This window comes from Uloborus diversus, unplaced genomic scaffold, assembly GCF_026930045.1.
Source record: "Uloborus diversus isolate 005 unplaced genomic scaffold, Udiv.v.3.1 scaffold_41, whole genome shotgun sequence".
In the NCBI taxonomy this organism is placed as follows: domain Eukaryota; kingdom Metazoa; phylum Arthropoda; class Arachnida; order Araneae; family Uloboridae; genus Uloborus; species Uloborus diversus.
This window is the reverse complement of record NW_026558582.1, coordinates 433811-450054: the sequence shown is the minus strand read 5'-3', so window position 1 is coordinate 450054 and position 16244 is coordinate 433811.

Below are 16244 nucleotides of genomic sequence, written 5' to 3'. Positions count from 1 at the left end.
CCAGTACCACGCGCTTGGAACCGAATGGTCTAGCCATTAGGCTATCGGAGCGCTGTCGATGGATGTCTTGAATATAATAAAAACAAAAAATGCACCTTGGTAATTATTGATTCAAACACTTTGAAATTTACAGGTCGAATAATTAAACTGACTCAGAATTTTTCTCCCTACATAAATAATCAATATTCGCAAAAGAGAAAAATTTAAAAAAAAAGAAGAAGAATTTTCAAATTAGAAACTAAAAGTATACATTTAAGATTTTCGTTCAGGCTGGGACTCGACCCCAGTACCACGCGCTTGGAAGCCCAACGGTCTAGCCATTACCCTATCCGAGCTCTGTCGGTCGGAGTTTTAAATATAATAAAAACAAAAAATGCACCTTGGTAATTATTGATTCAAACACTTTGAAACCTGCGGGTCGAAAAATTAAACTGACTCAGAATTTGCTTCCCTACATAAATATTCAATATTTGCAAAGGAAAGAAATTGAAAAAAAAAAAGAATTTTCAAATTAGAAAAGAAATATAAACATTGAAGATATTCGCTCCGGCTGGGACTCGAACCCAGGCCACTCGCTTGGAAGACCAGCGGTCTAGCCATTAGGCTATCGGAGTTCTGTCGCGCGGAGTCTTACTGCCTGACTGAGACTGCCTGACTGACAGACTGACTCACTGACTGACTGATACTGACTGACTGACTGACTCATTGACTGACCGAGACTGACTGACTGACTCACTGACTGACCGAGACTGACTGACTAACTGCCTGACTGACTGAGACTGGACTGACTGACTGACTGACTGACTGACTGACTGACTGCTAACTGACTGACTGAGACTGACTGACTGACTGCTTGACTGTCTGACTGACTATTTCACTGACTGACTGAATGACTAAATGACTGACTGACACTGACTGACTGACTGCTTGACTGCCTGACTGACTGCTTGACTGACTAACTGACTGGACAGGACTGACCGACTGACTGACTGACAGACTGACTGAATAAGGCTGACTGACTGACTGACTGACAGACTGACTGAATAAGGCTGAATGACTGACTGACTGACTGACTGATTGAATAAGGCTGAATGACTGACTGACTGCCTGACTGACTGACTGACTGACCGAGACTGACTGACTGACTGACTGAGACTGGACTGGACCTACTGACTGACTGACTGACTGACTGAGACTGACTGACTGACTGACTGAGACTGACTGACTGCTTGACTGACTAACTGACTGGACAGGACTGACCGACTGACTGACTGACTGACTGCCTGACTGACTGACTGATTGAATGACTGACTGACTGAGACTAAATGACTGACTGCTTGACTGACTGGCTGAAGGACTAACTGATTGACTGAGACTGACTGCCTAACTGACTGAGTGACTGACTGACTGGACTGACTGACTGAGACTGAATGACTGAGTGCTTGACTGATTGACTGTCGGACTGACTGACTGACTTCGCAAAAGGGAAAAATAAAAAAAAAAGAATTATCAAATTAGAAAAAAATATTTGCATTTAAGATTTCCTTTCCGGCAGGGATTTGAACCCAGGGCGACACGCATGGAAGCCCAACGCTCTCTCCAATATACTATCGGATCTCTGTTGGTCGGTGTCTTAATTATAATAAAAACAAAAAATGCACCTTGGTAATTATTGATCTAAAATCTTTGAAATCTACAAGTCGAATGATTAAACTGATTCAGAATTTTCTTCCGTACATAAATAATCGATATTTGCAAAAGAAAGAAATTGAAAAAAAAAGAATCTTCAAATTACAAAAGAAATATATACATCGAAGATTTTCGTTCCGGCCGGGACTCGAACCCAGTACCACGCGCTTGGAACCGAATGGTCTAGCCATTAGGCTATCGGAGCTCTGTCGATTGAAGTCTTAAATATAATAAAAACAAAAAATGCACCTTTTTAATTATTGATTCAAACACTTTGAAATCTACAGGTCGAATAATTAAACTGACTCAGAATTTTTCTCCCTACATAAATAATCAATATTCGAAAAAGAGAAAAATTAAAAAAAAAGAAGAAGAATTTTCAAATTAGAAACTAAAAATATAAATTGAAGATTTTCGCGCAGGCTGGGACTCGACCCCAGGGCCTTTCGCTTGGAAGCCCACCACTCTAGCCATTAGTCTAGCAGAGCTCTGACGGTCGGAGTTTTAAATATAATAAAATCAAAAAATGCACCTTGGTAATTATTTATCTAAACACTTTGAAATCTGCCGGTCGAAAAATTAAACTGACTCAGAATTTTCTTCCCTACATAAATAATCAATATTTGCAAAGAAAAAAATTGAAAAAAAAAAAGAATTTTCAAATTCGAAAAGAAATGTATACATTGAAGATATTCGTTCCGGCTGGGACTCGAACCCACGCAATTCGCTTGGAAGACCAACGGTCTAGCCATTAGCTATCGGAGTTCTGTCGGTCGGAGTCTTACTGCCTGACTGAGACTGCCTGACTGACAGACTGACTGAATGACTGACTCATACTGACTGACTGACTGATACTGACTGACTGACTGATACTGATTGACTGACTGACTGACCGAGACTGACTGACTGACTGACTGAGACTGGACTCGACCTACTGACTGACTGACTGACTGACTGAGACTGACTGACTGACTGACTGACTGAGACTGACTGACTGCTTGACTGACTAACTGACTGGACAGGACTGACCGACTGACTGACTGACTGACTGCCTGACTGACTGACTGATTGAATGACTGACTGACTGAGACTAAATGACTGACTGCTTGACTGACTGGCTGAATGACTAACTGACTGACTGAGACTGACTGACTGAGTGCCTAACTGACTGAGTGACTGAATGACTAACTGACTGATTGACTGCTTAAGTGACTGACTGACTGACTGCTTGACTGACTGACTGGACTGGGCTGACCGACTGACAGACTGACTGGCTGACAGAGACTGACTGATTGACTGTCGGACTGACTGACTGACTTCGCAAAAGGGAAAAATAAAAAAAATTTATCAAATTAGAAAAAAATACATGCATTTAAGATTTTCCTTCCGGCTGGGATTCGAACCTAGGGCCAAACGCATGGAAGCCCAACGCTCTCGCCAATGGACTATCGGATCTCGGTTGGCCGGTGTCTTAATTATAATAAAACCAAAAAATGGACGTTGGTAATTATTGATCTAAAATCTTTGAAATCTACAGGTCGAATAATTAAACTGACTCAGAATTTTCTTCCGTACATAAATAATCGATATTTGCAAAAGAAAGAAAATGAAAAAAAAAAATATTTTCAAATTAGAAAAGAAATATATACATTGAAGATTTTCGTTCTGGCCGGGAGTCGAACCCAGTACCACGTGCTTGGAACCCAACAGTCTAGCCTTTAGGCTATCGGAGCACTGTCGATGGAAGTCTTAAATATAATAAAAACAAAAAATGCACCTTGGTAATTATTGATTCAAACACTTTGAAATTTACAGGTCGAATAATTAAACTGACTCAGAATTTTTCTCCCTACTTAAATAATCAATATTCGCAAAAGAGAAAAATTAAAAAAAAAGAAGAAGAATTTTCAAATTAGAAACTAAAAGTATACTTTGAAGATTTTCGTTCAGGCTGGGTCTCGAACCCAGGGCCACTCGCTTATAAGCCTAACACTCTGGCCATTAGTCTATGGGAGCTCTGTCGGTGGGAGTTTTAAATATAATAAAAGCAAAAAATGCACCTTGGTAATTTATTGATTCAAACACTTTGAAATCTGCGGGTCGAAAAATTAAACTGACTCAGAATTTTCTTCCCTACATAAATAATGAATACTTGTAAAAGAGAAAAATTGAAAAAAAAGAAGAACAATTTTCAAATTGGAAACTAAAAATATAAATTGAAGATTTTCGTTCAGGCTGGGACTCGAACCCAGGGCCACTCGCTTGGAAGCCCAACACTCTAACCATTAGTCTATCGGAGCTCTGTAGGTCGGAGTTTTAAATATAATAAAAACAAAAATGCACCTTGGTAATTATTTATTTAATCACTTTGAAATCTGCCGGTCGAAAAATTAAACTGACTCAGAATTTTCTTCCCTACATAAATAATCAATATTTGCAAAGGAAAGAAATTGAAAAAAAAAAGAATTTTCAAATTAGAAAAGAAATATAAACATTGAAGATCTCCGGCTGGGACTCGAACCCAGGCCACTCGCTTGGAAGACCAGCGGTCTAGCCATTAGGCTATCGGAGTTCTGTCTCGCGGAGTCTTACTGCCTGACTGAGACTGCCTGACTGACAGACTGACTCACTGACTGAATGATACTGACTGACTCACTGACTGACCGAGACTGACTGACTGACTCACTGACTGACCGAGACTGACTGACTAACTGCCTGACTGACTGAGACTGGACTGACTGACTGACTGACTCACTGACTGACCGAGACTGACTGACTAACTGCCTGACTGACTGAGACTGGACTGACTGACTGACTGACTGAGACTGACTGACTGCTTGACTGTATGACTGACTATTTCACTGAATGACTAAATGACTGACTGAATGACTAAATGACTGACTGACACTGACTGACTGACTGCTTGACTGCCTGACTGACTGCTTGACTGCCTGACTGACTGGACAGGACTGACCGACTGACTGAATAAGGCTGACTGACTGACTGACTGACAGACTGACTGAATAAGGCTGACTGACTGACTGACTGCCTGACTGACTGACTGAATGACTGACTGACTGACTGACCGAGACTGACTGAATGACTGACTGACTGACTGACCGAGACTGACTGACTGACTGACTGAGACTGGACTGGACTGACTGACAAACTGACTGACTGACTGACTGAGACTGACTGACTGACTGACTGAAACTGACTGACTGCTTGACTGACTAACTGACTGGACAGGACTGACCGACTGACTGACTGACTGACTGCCTGACTGACTGACTGACTGAATGACTGACTGACTGAGACTAAATGACTGACTGCTTGACTGACTGGCTGAAGGACTAACTGACTGACTGAGACAGACTGACTGACTGCTTAACTGACTGAGTGACTGACTGACTGGACTGACTGACTGAGACTGAATGACTGAGTGCTTGACTGATTGACTGTCGGACTGACTGACTGACTTCGCAAAAGGGAAAAATAAAAAAAAAAAGAATTATAAAATTAGAAAAAAATATTTGCATTTAAGATTTCCTTTCCGGCTGGGATTTGAACCCAGGGCGACACGCATGTAAGCCCAACGCTCTCGCCAATATACTATCGGATCTCTGTTGGTCGGTGTCTTAATTATAATAAAAACAAAAAATGCACCTTGGTAATTATTGATCTAAAATCTTTGAAATCTAAAGGTCGAATGATTAAACTGACCCAAAATTTTCTTCCGTACATAAATAATCGATATTTGCAAAAGAAAGAAATTGAAAAAAAAAAGAATCTTCAAATTAGAAAAGAAATATATACATTGAAGATTTTCGTTCAGGCTGGGACTCGAACCCAGGGCCACTCGCTTGGAAGCACAACACTCTGACCATTAGTCTATCGGAGCTCGGGCAGTCGGAGTTTTAAATATAATAAAAACAAAAATGCACCTTGGTAATTATTTATTTAATCACTTTGAAATCTGCCGGTCGAAAAATTAAACTGACTCAGAATTTTCTTCCCTACATAAATAATCAATATTTGCAAAGGAAAGAAATTGAAAAAAAAAAGAATTTTCAAATTAGAAAAGAAATATAAACATTGAAGATCTCCGGCTGGGACTCGAACCCAGGCCACTCGCTTGGAAGACCAGCGGTCTAGCCATTAGGCTATCGGAGTTCTGTCTCGCGGAGTCTTACTGCCTGACTGAGACTGCCTGACTGACAGACTGACTCACTGACTGACTGATACTGACTGACTCACTGACTGACCGAGACTGACTGACTGACTCACTGACTGACCGAGACTGACTGACTAACTGCCTGACTGACTGAGACTGGACTGACTGACTGACTGACTGAGACTGACTGACTGCTTGACTGTATGACTGACTATTTCACTGAATGACTAAATGACTGACTGAATGACTAAATGACTGACTGACACTGACTGACTGACTGCTTGACTGCCTGACTGACTGCTTGACTGCCTGACTGACTGGACAGGACTGACCGACTGACTGAATAAGGCTGACTGACTGACTGACTGACAGACTGACTGAATAAGGCTGACTGACTGACTGACTGCCTGACTGACTGACTGAATGACTGACTGACTGACTGACCGAGACTGACTGAATGACTGACTGACTGACTGACCGAGACTGACTGACTGACTGACTGAGACTGGACTGGACTGACTGACAAACTGACTGACTGACTGACTGAGACTGACTGACTGACTGACTGAAACTGACTGACTGCTTGACTGACTAACTGACTGGACAGGACTGACCGACTGACTGACTGACTGACTGCCTGACTGACTGACTGACTGAATGACTGACTGACTGAGACTAAATGACTGACTGCTTGACTGACTGGCTGAAGGACTAACTGACTGACTGAGACAGACTGACTGACTGCTTAACTGACTGAGTGACTGACTGACTGGACTGACTGACTGAGACTGAATGACTGAGTGCTTGACTGATTGACTGTCGGACTGACTGACTGACTTCGCAAAAGGGAAAAATAAAAAAAAAAAAGAATTATAAAATTAGAAAAAAATATTTGCATTTAAGATTTCCTTTCCGGCTGGGATTTGAACCTAGGGCGACACGCATGTAAGCCCAACGCTCTCGCCAATATACTATCGGATCTCTGTTGGTCGGTGTCTTAATTATAATAAAAACAAAAAATGCACCTTGGTAATTATTGATCTAAAATCTTTGAAATCTAAAGGTCGAATGATTAAACTGACCCAAAATTTTCTTCCGTACATAAATAATCGATATTTGCAAAAGAAAGAAATTGAAAAAAAAAGAATCTTCAAATTAGAAAAGAAATATATACATTGAAGATTTTCGTTCAGGCTGGGACTCGAACCCAGGGCCACTCGCTTGGAAGCACAACACTCTGACCATTAGTCTATCGGAGCTCTGGCAGTCGGAGTTTTAAATATAATAAAAACAAAAATGCACCTTGGTAATTATTTATTTAAACACTTTGAAATCTGCCGGTCGAAAAATTAAACTGACTCAGAATTTTCTTCCCTACATAAATAATCAATATTTGCAAAGAAAAAAATTGAAAAAAAAAAAGAATTTTGAAATTAGAAAAGAAATATAAACATTGAAGATATTCGCTCCGGCTGGTTCTCGAACCCAGGACACTCGCTTGGAAGACCAGCGGTCTAGCCATTAGGCTATCGGAGTTCTGTCGCGCGGAGTCTTACTGCCTGACTGAGACTGCCTGACTGACAGACTGACTCACTGACTGACTGATACTGACTGACTCACTGACTGACCGAGACTGACTGACTGACCGAGACTGACTGACTAACTGCCTGACTGACTGAGACTGGACTGACAGACTGACTGACTGACTGACTAACTGACTGACTGAGACTGACTGACTGACTGCTTGACTGTATGACTGACTATTTCACTGACTGACTGACTGGACAGGACTGACCGACTGACTGACTGACAGACTGACTGAATAAGGCTGACTGACTGACTGACTGACAGACTGACTGAATAAGGCTGAATGACTGACTGACTGCCTGACTGACTGAATAAGGCTGAATGACTGACTGACTGCCTGACTGACTGACTGACTGAATGACTGACTGACTGACTGACCGAGACTGACTGACTGACTGACTGAGACTGGACTGGACTGACTGACTGACTGACTGACTGACTGAGACTGACTGACTGAGACTGACTGACTGAGACTGACTGACTGCTTGACTGACTAACTGACTGGACAGGACTGACCGACTGACTGACTGACTGACTGCCTGACTGACTGACTGACTGCCTGACTGACTGACTGACTGAATGACTGACTGACTGAGACTAAATGACTGACTGCTTGACTGACTGGCTGAAGGACTAACTGACTGACTGAGACTGACTGACTGACTGCCTAACTGACTGAGTGACTGACTGACTGGACTGACTGACTGAGACTGACTGACTGCTTGACTGACTAACTGACTGGACAGGACTGACCGACTGACTGACTGACTGACTGCCTGACTGACTGACTGACTGAATGACTGACTGACTGAGACTAAATGACTGACTGCTTGACTGACTGGCTGAAGGACTAACTGACTGACTGAGACTGACTGACTGACTGCCTAACTGACTGAGTGACTGACTGACTGGACTGACTGACTGAGACTGAATGACTGAGAGCTTGACTGATTGACTGTCGGACTGACTGACTGACTTCGCAAAAGGGAAAAATAAAAAAAAAAGAATTATCAAATTAGAAAAAAATATTTGCATTTAAGATTTCCTTTCCGGCTGGGATTTGAACTCAGGGCGACACGCATGGAAGCCCAACGCTCTCGCCAATATACTATCGGATCTCTGTTGGTCGGTGTCTTAATTATAATAAAAACAAAAAATGCACCTTGGTAATTATTGATCTAAAATCTTTGAAATCTACAGGTCGAATAATTAAACTGACTCAGAATTTTCTTCCGTACATAAATAATCGACATTTGCAAAAGAAAGAAAAAGAAAAATAAAGAATTTTCAAATTAGAAACTAAAAGTATACATTGAAGATTTTCGTTCAGGCTGGGACTCGAACCCAGTACCACGCGCTTGGAAGCCCAACGGTCTAGCCATTAGGCTATCGGAGCTCTGTCGGTCGGAGTTTTAAATATAATAAAAACAAAAAATGCACCTTGGTAATTATTGATTCAAACACTTTGAAATCTGCGGGTCGAAAAATTAAACTGACTCAGAATTTTCTTCCCTACATAAATAATCAATACTCGTAAAAGAGAAAAGTTTAAAAAAAGAAGAAGAATTTTCAAATTAGAAACTAAAAATATACATTGAAGATTTTCGTTCAGGCTGGGACTCGAACCCAGGCCACTCGCTTGGAAGACCAGCGGTCTAGCCATTAGGCTATCGGAGTTCTGTCGCGCGGAGTCTTACTGCCTGACTGAGACTGCCTGACTCACTGACTGACTGATACTGACTGACTGACTGACTCACTGACTGACCGAGACTGACTGACTAACTGCCTGACTGACTAACTGCCTGACTGACTGAGACTGAACTGACTGACTGACTGACTGACTGACTAACTGACTGACTGAGACTGACTGACTGACTGCTTGACTGTCTGACTGACTATTTCACTGACTGACTGAATGACTAAATGACTGACTGACACTGACTGACTGACTGCTTGACTGCCTGACTGACTGCTTGACTGCCTGACTGACTGGACAGGACTGACCGACTGACTGAATAAGGCTGACTGACTGACTGACTGACAGACTGACTGAATAAGGCTGACTGACTGACTGACTGCCTGACTGACTGACTGAATGACTGACTGACTGACTGACCGAGACTGACTGATTGACTGACTGAGACTGGACTGGACTGACTGACAAACTGACTGACTGACTGACTGAGACTGACTGACTGACTGACTGAAACTGACTGACTGCTTGACTGACTAACTGACTGGACAGGACTGACCGACTGACTGACTGACTGACTGCCTGACTGACTGACTGACTGAATGACTGACTGACTGAGACTAAATGACTGACTGCTTGACTGACTGGCTGAAGGACTAACTGACTGACTGAGACAGACTGACTGACTGCCTAACTGACTGAGTGACTGACTGACTGGACTGACTGACTGAGACTGAATGACTGAGTGCTTGACTGATTGACTGTCGGACTGACTGACTGACTTCGCAAAAGGGAAAAATAAAAAAAAAAGAATTATAAAATTAGAAAAAAATATTTGCATTTAAGATTTCCTTTCCGGCTGGGATTTGAACCCAGGGCGACACGCATGTAAGCCCAACGCTCTCGCCAATATACTATCGGATCTCTGTTGGTCGGTGTCTTAATTATAATAAAAACAAAAAATGCACCTTAGTAATTATTGATCTAAAATCTTTGAAATCTAAAGGTCGAATGATTAAACTGACCCAGAATTTTCTTCCGTACATAAATAATCGATATTTGCAAAAGAAAGAAATTGAAAAAAAAAAGAATCTTCAAATTAGAAAAGAAATATATACATTGAAGATTTTCGTTCAGGCTGGGACTCGAACCCAGGGCCACTCGCTTGGAAGCACAACACTCTGACCATTAGTCTATCGGAGCTCTGTCAGTCGGAGTTTTAAATATAATAAAAACACAAATGCACCTTGGTAATTATTTATTTAAACACTTTGAAATCTGCCGGTCGAAAAATTAAACTGACTCAGAATTTTCTTCCCTACATAAATAATCAATATTTGCAAAGGAAAGAAATTGAAAAAAAAAAAGAATTTTCAAATTAGAAAAGAAATATATACATTGAAGATATTCGCTCCGGCTGGGACTCGAACCCAGGCCACTCGCTTGGAAGACCAGCGGTCTAGCCATTAGGCTATCGGAGTTCTGTCGCGCGGAGTCTTACTGCCTGACTGACACTGCCTGACTGACAGACTGACTCACTGACTGACTGATACTGACTGACTGACTGACTCACTGACTGACCGAGACTGACTGACTGACTCACTGACTGACCGAGACTGACTGACTAACTGCCTGACTGACTGAGACTGGACTGACTGACTGACTGACTGACTGACTAACTGACTGACTGAGACTGACTGACTGACTGCTTGACTGTATGACTGACTATTTCACTGACTGACTGAATGACTAAATGACTGACTGACACTGAGTGACTGACTGCTTGACTGCCTGACTGACTGACACTGACTGACTGACTGCTTGACTGCTTGACTGACTGCTTGACTGACTAACTGACTGGACAGGACTGACCGACTGACTGACTGACAGACTGACTGAATAAGGCTGACTGACTGACTGACTGACAGACTGACTGAATAAGGCTGAATGACTGATTGAATAAGGCTGAATGACTGACTGACTGCCTGACTGACTGACTGACTGAATGACTGATTGACTGACTGACCGAGACTGACTGACTGACTGACTGAGACTGGACTGGACTGGACTGACTGAGACTGACTGACTGACTGACTGACTGAGACTGACTGACTGCTTGACTGACTAACTGACTGGACAGGACTGACCGACTGACTGACTGACTGACTGCCTGACTGACTGACTGACTGAATGACTGAATGACTGAATGACTGACTGACTGAGACTAAATGACTGACTGCTTGACTGACTGGCTGAAGGACTAACTGACTGACTCAGACTGACTGACTGACTGCCTAACTGACTGAGTGACTGACTGACTGGACTGACTGACTGAGACTGAATGACTGAGTGCTTGACTGATTGACTGTCGGACTGACTGACTGACTTCGCAAAAGGGAAAAATAAAAAAAAAAGAATTATCAAATTAGAAAAAAATATTTGCATTTAAGATTTCCTTTCCGGCTGGGATTTGAACTCAGGGCGACACGCATGGAAGCCCAACGCTCGCGCCAATATACTATCGGATCTCTGTTGGTCGGTGTCTTATAATAAAAACAAAAAATGCACCTTGGTAATTATTGATCTAAAATCTTTGAAATCTACAGGTCGAATAATTAAACTGACTCAGAATTTTCTTCCGTACATAAATAATCGACATTTGCAAAAGAAAGAGAATGAAAAATAAAGAATTTTCAAATTAGAAAAGAAATATATACATCGAAGATTTTCGTTCCGGCCGGGACTCGAACCCAGTACCACGCGTTTGGAACCGAATGGTCTAGCCATTAGGCTATCGGAGCTCTGTCGATGAAAGTCTTGAATGTAAAAAAAACAAAAAATGCACCTTGGTAATTATTGATTCAAACACTTTGAAAGTTACAGGTCGAATAATTAAACTGACTCAGAATTTTTCTCCCTACATAAATAATCAATATTCGCAAAAGAGAAAAATTAAAAAAAAAAGAAGAAGAATTTTCAAACTAGAAACTAAAAGTATACATTTAAGATTTTCGTTCAGGCTGGGACTTGAACCCAGTACCACGCGCTTGGAAGCCCAACGGTCTAGCCATTAGCTATCGGAGTTCTGTCGGTCGGAGTCTTACTGCCTGACTGAGACTGCCTGACTGACAGTCTGACTGAATGACTGACTCATACTGACTGACTGACTGATACTGACTGACTGACTGATACTGATTGACTGACTGACTCACTGACTGACCGAGACTGACTGACTGACCGAGACTGACTGACTGACTGCCTGAGACTGGACTGGACTGACTGACTGAATGACTGAGACTAAATGACTGACTGCTTGACTGACTGGCTGAATGACTAACTGACTGACTGAGACTGACTGACTGAGTGCCTAACTGACTGAGTGACTGAATGACTAACTGACTGATTGACTGCTTAAGTGACTGACTAACTAACTGCTTGACTGACTGACTGGACTGGACTGACCGACTGACAGACTGACTGGCTGACAGAGACTGACTGATTGATTGTCGGACTGACTGACTGACTTCGCAAAAGGGAAAAATAAAAAAAAAATTATCAAATTAGAAAAAAATACATGCATTTAAGATTTTCTTTCCGGCTGGGACTCGACCCCAGGGCCTTTCGCTTGGAAGCCCACCACTCTAGCCATTAGTCTAGCAGAGCTCTGACGGTCGGAGTTTTAAATATAATAAAATCAAAAAATGCACCTTGGTAATTATTTATCTAAACACTTTGAAATCTGCCGGTCGAAAAATTAAACTGACTCAGAATTTTCTTCCCTACATATATAATCAATATTTGCAAAGAAAAAAATTGAAAAAAAAAAAGAATTTTCAAATTCGAAAAGAAATATATACATTGAAGATATTCGTTCCGGCTGGGACTCGAACACAGGCCATTCGCTTGGAAGACCAACGGTCTAGCCATTAGCTATCGGAGCTCTGTCGGTCGGAGTTTTAAATATAATAAAAACAAAAAATGCACCTTGGTAATTATTGATTCAAACACTTTGAAATCTGCGGGTCGAAAAATTAAACTGACTCAGAATTTTCTTCCCTACATAAATAATCAATACTCGTAAAAGAGAAAAATTTAAAAGAAAGAAGAAGAATTTTCAAATTAGAAACTAAAAATATACATTGAAGATTTTCGTTCAGGCTGGGACTCGAACCCAGGGCCACTCGCTTGGAAGCACAACACTCTGACCATTAGTCTATCGGAGCTCTGGCGGTCGGAGTTTTAAATATAATAAAAACAAAAATGCACCTTGGTAATTATTTATTTAAACAGTTTGAAATCTGCCGGTCGAAAAATTAAACTGGCTCAGAATTTTCTTCCCTACATAAATAATCAATATTTGCAAAGGAAAGAAATTGAAAAAAAAAAAGAATTTTCAAATTAGAAAAGAAATATATACATTGAAGATATTCGCTCCGGCTGGACTCGAACCCAGGCCACTCGCTTGGAAGACCAGCGGTCTAGCCATTAGGCTATCGGAGTTCTGTCGCGCGGAGTCTTACTGCCTGACTGACAGACTGACTCACTGACTGAGTGATACTGACTGACTGACTGACTCACTGACTGACCGAGACTGACTGACTGACTCACTGACTGACCGAGACTGACTAACTGCCTGACTGACTGAGACTGGACTGACTGACTGACTGACTGACTGACTGACTGTCTGACTAACTGACTGACTGAGACTGACTGACTGACTGCTTGACTGTATGACTGACTATTTCACTGACTGACTGAATGACTAAATGACTGACTGACACTGACTGACTGACTGCTTGACTGCCTGACTGACTGACACTGACTGACTGACTGCTTGACTGACCAACTGACTGGACAGGACTGACCGACTGACTGACTGACAGACTGACTGAATAAGGCTGACTGACTGACTGACTGACAGACTGACTGAATAAGGCTGAATGACTGATTGAATAAGGCTGAATGACTGACTGACTGCCTGACTGACTGACTGAATGACTGATTGACTGACTGACCGAGACTGACTGACTGACTGACTGAGACTGGACTGGACTGACTGACTGACTGACTGACTGACTGAGACTGACTGACTGACTGACTGACTGTGACTGACTGACTGCTTGACTGACTAACTGACTGGACAGGACTGACCGACTGACTGACTGACTGACTGCTTGACTGACTGACTGACTGAATGACTGACTGACTGAGACTAAATGACTGACTGCTTGACTGACTGGCTGAAGTACTAACTGACTGACTCAGACTGACTGACTGACTGCCTAACTGACTGAGTGACTGACTGACTGGACTGACTGACTGAGACTGAATGACTGAGTGCTTGACTGATTGACTGTCGGACTGACTGACTGACTTCGCAAAAGGGAAAAATAAAAAAAAAAGAATTATAAAATTAGAAAAAAATATTTGCATTTAAGATTTCCTTTCCGGCTGGGATTTGAACCCAGGGCGACACGCATGTAAGCCCAACGCACTCGCCAATATACTATCGGATCTCTGTTGGTCGGTGTCTTAATTATAATAAAAACAAAAAATGCACCTTGGTAATTATTGATCTAAAATCTTTGAAATCTAAAGGTCGAATGATTAAACTGACTCAGAATTTTCTTCCGTACATAAATAATCGATATTTGCAAAAGAAAGAAATTGAAAAAAATAATCTTCAAATTAGAAAAGAAATATATACATTGAAGACTTTCGTTCCGGCCGGGACTCGAACCCAGTACCACGCGCTTGGAACCCAACGGTCTAGCCATCAGGCTATCGGAGCTCTGTCGATTGAAGTCTTAAATATAATCAAAACAAAAAATGCACCTTTTTAATTATTGATTCAAACACTTTGAAATCTACAGGTCGAATAATTAAACTGACTCAGAATTTTTCTCCCTACATAAATAATCAATATTCGAAAAAGAGAAAAATTAAAAAAAAGAAGAAGAATTTTCAAATTAGAAACTAAAAATATAAATTGAAGATTTTCGCGCAGGCTGGGACTCGACCCCAGGGCCTTTCGCTTGGAAGCCCACCACTCTAGCCATTAGTCTAGCAGAGCTCTGACGGTCGGAGTTTTAAATATAATAAAATCAAAAAATGCACCTTGGTAATTATTTATCTAAACACTTTGAAATCTGCCGGTCGAAAAATTAAACTGACTCAGAATTTTCTTCCCTACATAAATAATCAATATTTGCAAAGGAAAGAAATTGAAAAAAAAAGAATTTTCAAATTAGAAAAGAAATATAAACATTGAAGATATTCGCTCCGGCTGGGACTCGAACCCAGGCCACTCGCTTGGAAGACCAGCGGTCTAGCCATTAGGCTATCGGAGTTATGTCGCGCGGAGTCTTACTGCCTGACTGAGACTGCCTGACTGACAGACTGACTCACTGACTGAATGATACTGACTGACTCACTGACTGACCGAGACTGACTGACTGACTCACTGACTGACCGAGACTGACTGACTAACTGCCTGACTGACTGAGACTGGACTGACTGCCTGACTGACTGACTGACTGACTGATTAACTGACTGACTGAGACTGACTGACTGACTGCTTGACTGCCTGACTGACTGCTTGACTGACTAACTGACTGGACAGGACTGACCTACTGACTGACTGACAGACTGACTGAATAAGGCTGACTGACTGAATGACTGACTGACTGAGACTAAATGACTGACTGCTTGACTGACTGGCTGAAGGACTAACTGACTGACTGAGACTGACTGACTGACGGCCTAACTGACTGAGTGACTGACTGACTGGACTGACTGACTGAGACTGAGTGACTGAGTGCTTGACTGATTGACTGTCGGACTGACTGACTGACTTCGCAAAAGGGAAAAATAAAAAAAAAAGAATTATAAAATTAGAAAAAAATATTTGCATTTAAAATTTCCTTTCCGGCTGGGATTTGAACCCAGGGCGACACGCATGTAAGCCCAACGCTCTCGCCAATATACTATCGGATCTCTGTTGGTCGGTGTCTTAATTATAATAAAAACAAAAAATGCACTTTGGTAATTATTGATCTAAAATCTTTGAAATCTAAAGGTCGAATGATTAAACTGACTCAG